The sequence below is a fragment of the Artibeus jamaicensis genome, unplaced genomic scaffold (assembly GCF_021234435.1).
Source record: "Artibeus jamaicensis isolate MK-2021 breed Jamaican fruit bat unplaced genomic scaffold, CSHL_Jam_final contig_415, whole genome shotgun sequence".
Taxonomy (NCBI): Eukaryota; Metazoa; Chordata; class Mammalia; order Chiroptera; family Phyllostomidae; genus Artibeus; species Artibeus jamaicensis.
In genome coordinates, this window is record NW_026521823.1 from 5,228,602 (window position 1) to 5,234,514 (window position 5,913).

Here is a 5,913-nt window from a genome sequence, read left to right on the forward strand (position 1 = left end):
AATAAATAAATAAATAGAATATTTAAAAAAATAAAAAAACTTAATGTATTGGAAAATATTCTAGTTCAATATGTTTATATCTGATTATTTATTTCCAGCTAATTTTCTTTTTTTAATATTTTATTTATTTTTAGAGAGATGGGAAGGGAGGGAGAAAGAGAAGGAGAGAAACAACAATGTGTGGTTGCCTCTCACATGGCCTGCAAGCCAGGCATGTGCCCTGACTGGGAATCGAACTGGCGACCCTTTGATTCACAGCCTGCGCTCACTCCACTGAGCTACACCAGCCAGGGCCGATTAATTTTCTTTAATACAATCTTGATTTATGGAAATGCCTTAAAGCAAAATAGTCTTTTTACATAATATCTTATTTTTTTCCATTTTCTCTTCATGTTTTTTTCTCTTTCACAGCAAATTGATTGTGTTTTACATTTCCCTGGTATACATACTGACTCAGTTATCTACACCATTCATGATTACTTTAAATGTTATGCTGTACTTTGTTCCTATTATTATTGATCTGTTTTCTTTAGTTTTTCTCCTCAGGTAAGAAATAGTTAATTCAATTTATTGCTTTATTAGTTCTTGTTATTTTAACCTTTTTTTCTTTTTACCATAGAATACATTTTCTTGAATTTTATTAGTAACAAAAAACAGACTTACATTTCCCTTCTTTGTAATACCCCCAAAGTATCTGCTTATTTTGGATGTTACCATAAAGTCTTATTTTATATAATTTAGTTTTCACATTGTTATTAGAAAGAATAGTTACATGTCTTTTCAACCTGAGTGCAGTGGGGAAATATTCAAGCCTAGAAAGCAAATTTGAAGACCAGCAGCAGGCTAAAGTTTTAGTCTGCTCAGATTTCCATGACAAAATACTGTACAGTGAGTAGCTTAAAAAACAGAAAGTGATTCCTCAAAGCTCTGGAAGCTAGGACAGGGATTTTTTTACTTCTTTGCTTTATCTACTAGTTTTTTTAAAGATTTTATTTATTTATTTTAGAGATAAGAGAAAGGAGGAAGAAAGAAAGGGAGAGAAACATCAATGTGTGGTTGCCTGTCATGTGGCCCCCACTAGGGACCTGGCCTGCAACCCAGCCATGTGCCCTGACTGGGAATCAAACTGGCAACTTCCTGGTTCTCAGCTCGTGCTCAAACCACTGAGCCACACCAGCCAGCACTACCTACTAGTTTTTGCACTATTATCTTGGTACACATTAAAGAGCCAACACCATGACTGACTCCAAGCACTTCACAAACAATAAAAAAGAAGACATCTTTGACTTAAAGACCAAACTCAACAATGAAAAGGAAGAAAAGGGAAAGGAGGCTGTGAAGAAAGTGATTGCTTCTATAACCATGGGCAAGGATGTTACCTCTCTCTTTCCAGATGTAGTGAACTGTATGCAGACTGACCGCCTACAACTAAGGAAGCTTGTGTATCTCCTCCTGATGAGCTATGCCAAGAGCCAGCCAGACATGGCCATCACGGCTGTCCACAGCTTTGTGAAAGGCTGTGACAATCTCAATCCTCTGGTTCAGTCCTTGGTAGTTAGAACCATAGGGTACATCTGGTGGACAAGATTACAGAATATCTCTATGAGCTCCTCTACAAGTTCTTGAAGGATGGAGATCCCTATGTTTGGAAAACAGTATCAGTTTGTAAGGCAAAACTCCATGATATTAATGCCCAAATAGTGAAAGATGAGGGATTTCTGGATGCCCTGCAGGACCTCTGGGCAGATATTTAAATCCAATGGAGGTGGCTAATGCAATACAGCTTTATCTGAAATCAGTAAATCTCACCAGAATAGCAACTTACTTGATCTGAACCCACAATACATTAATAAGTTGCTGACAGCCCTGAAGAAATGCATTGAACAGGGCCAGATTTTCATCCTGGACTGCCTGTCCAATTATAATCCTAAAGATGATCGAGAGGCTCAGAGCATCTGTGTGCAGGTGAATCCCTGGCTATCTCATGCCAGCTCAGCAGTGGTGTTGGGAATCGCTCTGCCTTGTTTCAGGAGTTGTAACTGCCTCCCATGGAGAAGGCTGAGTGAGCAACCTCTGAACTGTGAGCCACTAAGGAGACAAAGCTTATCTCTGGCAGCAGCACTGCTTCTGCTTCATCCCCTGCCCTCAATGCTTAGTTGGTTAGTCCATAATGGGTAAGACCCCTCGGGGGGGGCAACCTAAGCCAGACATGACTACTTAGAAGGCCATTATGGAAGGACTCGGGGGGCTGCAACAAAGAGGGAGTGATAGACCCTTGTCTCCCAGCTATTCTGACATAGCCGAGTCCCCATGTTCTCTGGGAGAAGTGCTTCCTGGCTCTAATCCACTTAAGCCTAAAACCTATGATGGGAGAGGCAGTGGAACCCCTTGCTGGCTAGAGCAGGATCCAGGGTGATAGGGCATAAGAAAGAGTTTCTAAAAGTCCTATGAAGGCTGCTTTGCTAAGAGAACTTTCATTCATATGTTAAGGAAATTAGTATGTCTCCCAAAGTTTCTGCAACCCCCTTTCCTGACAGACACTGACTCAGACTAAGCCCTCAGATTTCTTTGAAATGTTATCTACTGTTTCATCCTTGCCACCCTGTATTCCTGTGTATTTACATCCCAATAAAAGCCCCTTAAGGAAGGGGCTCTTGGCCTTTTTCCTCTGAGAAATTGGCCACTCTCCTCCCCAAGCAGATCACGTCTTGGTAGTGTTACTTTCATCTCTGGTGGATGGGGTGGGGGGTTGCGGGCAAAGTAGCCCCCACACAGTGGTGCTTTCAGTGGTAAAAGTCCTAATGAAATGTCTAGAGTTATTATCCAAGGACTCTGACTACTACAACATGCTGCTGAAGAAGTTGGCTCCTCCACTCATCACTTGGCTGTCTGGGGGCCAGAGATGCAGTACATTGCGCTGAGGAACATTAGCCTAATTGTTCAGAAAAGGCCTGAAATGTTAAAGCAGGAAACTAAAGTCTTTTTTTCTAATTATAATGATCCTTCTATAGATGTTAATATAGTTTAACATCTATATTAAACTAGAGAAGTTAAACATCATGAACTGTTGTAGACTGCTCTGCCTGATTCTAGGAATTGTATCTCAACCCTTGGTGGCTAAGGGCAAGGGACGACCTTTGAAATGTGAGCTGCAAGGAGACAAAGCTTGTCTCTGGTAGCAAACGCTGTCTCAGTTTCCTCTCCCTGCCCCCAAAGCTTGCTCCCTGCTCCCAGCAGAGAGCAATGGACTCTTGCCACCACCCCTCCACCCCCCGCTTTGACATAGCCTGAGTCCCCAAGTTCTCTGGGAGAAGCGCTTCCTGGCTCTAATCCCCTTAAGCCTGAATACCTGATGGGGAGGGGTGCAGCTCCTTGCCTTGCTAGAGCGTGTCCTGGGGAAAAACCTGGCACCAGAAAGACTTTCTGATAAACCTGTGAAATCTGCTCTGCTATGAGTGCTTTCATTCATATGTTAAGGATCTGAGCAGGAAACCCTAAAACTCTGTTCCTGACAGACTCTGACTCAAACTAAGCCCTCAGATTTCTTTGAAATGTTATCTACTGTTTGATCCTTGCCACCCTGAATTCCTGTGTATTACAACCCAATAAAAGCACCTGGAGGAGGGAGCTCAATGCCTTTTTCCCCTGAGAAACTGGCCACTGCTCATGGCCTTTTTCCTCTGGGAAAATGGCCACTTCTCCTCCCCAAGCAGATCACATCACGTCTCAGTCATGATTACTCTCATCCGTGGCATCTGGGGGGACTTTCGAGGAAAATCACCCCACAATGAACCATTTAGCATCCCAAAGCAATATTGCTCAGGTTCTGGTAAAACTAAACAAATATGCCAGAGGTCGATGCTGACTTTTTTCACAAAGCTGTGTGGGTCATTTGATGGTGTTATCAAGGTGGAGAAATGTGCAGAATGTCAGGTAAGCACATTGCCTGATCTTATCCAGACCAAAGTAAGTTATGTGATCCAAGAAGCAATTGTTGTCATCAGGGACACCTTCCACAAGTGCCCCAACAAGTAAGAAAGTATCATTGCTACTCTGTGTGAGAACTTAGACTCACTGAATGAGCCAGATGCTGGAGCAGCTATGATTTGGATTGTGCAAGATGCTGCTGAATGAATTGACAATGCATATGAGTTACTAGAGAGCTTCCTGGAGGATTTTGAGGATGAAAACAACCAGGTGCAGCTCACTCTGCTTACTGCCATAGTGAAGCTGTTGCTCACAAAACCATCAGGAACACAGGAGCTGGTACAGCAGGTTTTTAGCTTGGCAACACAGGATTCTGATAATCCAGCCTTTGAGATAGGGGCTATTTATCAGGAGCTTCTCTCAATGGGCCCTGTCACAGCCAAAGAGGTAGTCTTATCTGAGAAGCCATTAATCTCTGAAAGATAGATCTTATTATGCCAACACTGCTGGGTGAGCTAATCTGCAACATTGGTTCTTTGGCATCTGTGTACCACAAGCTTCCCAATGCATTTGTGGAAGGAAGTCCTGGAATCCATTGCAAACACTTGCCAATACATCATGGGAGCACTGATGCTGGTGATAGCCCTGTTGGCACCACCACTACCAGCAACCCGGAGCAGCCTCAGGTTATTCCTTCTCAAGATGACCTTGTGGAAGACCTTTTAAACCTTGACCTCAGTCCCCCAGTCAATTTGTCACAGGTATCCTCCATGCAGCAGAGAGCAGTGGTTCTTGGGAGGAGGACTAGATAAGCTGGTGGAACAATCCTTCATCCCATCATCGGTGTCTGCAACCTTTGCCCCTTCACCTATTCCAGCTGTGGTCAGCAGTCATATGAATGATCTATCTGAACTCTCTACAAGGATAGACATGGCACATAGTGAAGACATGGCTTCTAAGTCTGGCTGGCTGCCTGAAGTAAAGGTTAAAGGCTTGGAGAGTTCTGGAACATTTACTCATTGTCAGAGGCACATCTATATAGAAATGAACTTCACCAACAAAGCTCTGCAGCACACGACAGACTCTGCAATCCAATTTAATAAGAATAGACTTGGTGTCATCCCGAGCATTCCTCTGGCCATCCACACACCACTGGTGCCAACCCAGAGTATTGATATCTCCCTGCCTCTCAACACCTTGGGCCCAGTCATGAAGATGGAACTCTGAATAACCTGCAGGTGGCTATGAAAAGCAATATTGATGCCTTCTACTTCAGCTGCTTCACCCCATTCAATGTGCTTTTTGTAGAAGATGGCAAAATGGAGCATCAGGTCTTTCTTGCCACATGAAAGGATATTCCCAGTGAAAATGAACTTTAATTTTAGATTCAGGAATGCCATTCAAGTGCTGACACTGTTTCCAGCAAGTCGCAAAACAACAATGTTTATACTATTGCCAAGATAAATGTGGAAGGGCAGGTGTACCAATCTCTGAAGCTCACCAAAGGCATTTTGGATCTTGACTGAGCTATATATCCAGCCAGAAAAACCCAATTATATGCCATCGCTGAAGTATAGAGTGCCTGAAGTCTCTCAGTACATCTGTCAAGTCTATAACATTATTAAAAAAAAAACTAATAGGCTGGTCAGATGCCCTCTGGCCACCCTGTGATCAGTGCAAGCCAGGAATTCTTAACTGGAAGAAATTGTATTGCCATGTAGAATCTGAACCCAAATAAACCAAAGCCACCCACCAAGGCAGTGGCTAGTATAACCTGTGCTAAATTAGGGCATAACCTGTTGGATAGTTTTAGCTTCCTGTGAATGTTTGTTAACCACTGATTCAATCACTTCCCACCTCTTGCCACCTACCGCTGGTATCTGACCTTATTTATGGGTTTCTCCATACTGTGCCAGTGGCTGACATTTTTTAGTGTAGCTTGATATTTTGTATTTGAGAGCTCATTTAAAAAGAAGAAAAAGACAA

The 5,913-nt window shown here is 42.9% G+C and overlaps 1 pseudogene; it reads left to right on the forward strand.

Annotated features, from left to right (window-relative positions):
* The first annotated feature begins 1,236 nt into the window (after nucleotides 1–1,236).
* LOC119051166 (AP-2 complex subunit beta-like) lies at nucleotides 1,237–5,598 on the forward strand (annotated as a pseudogene).
* The last annotated feature ends 315 nt before the right edge of the window (nucleotides 5,599–5,913 follow it).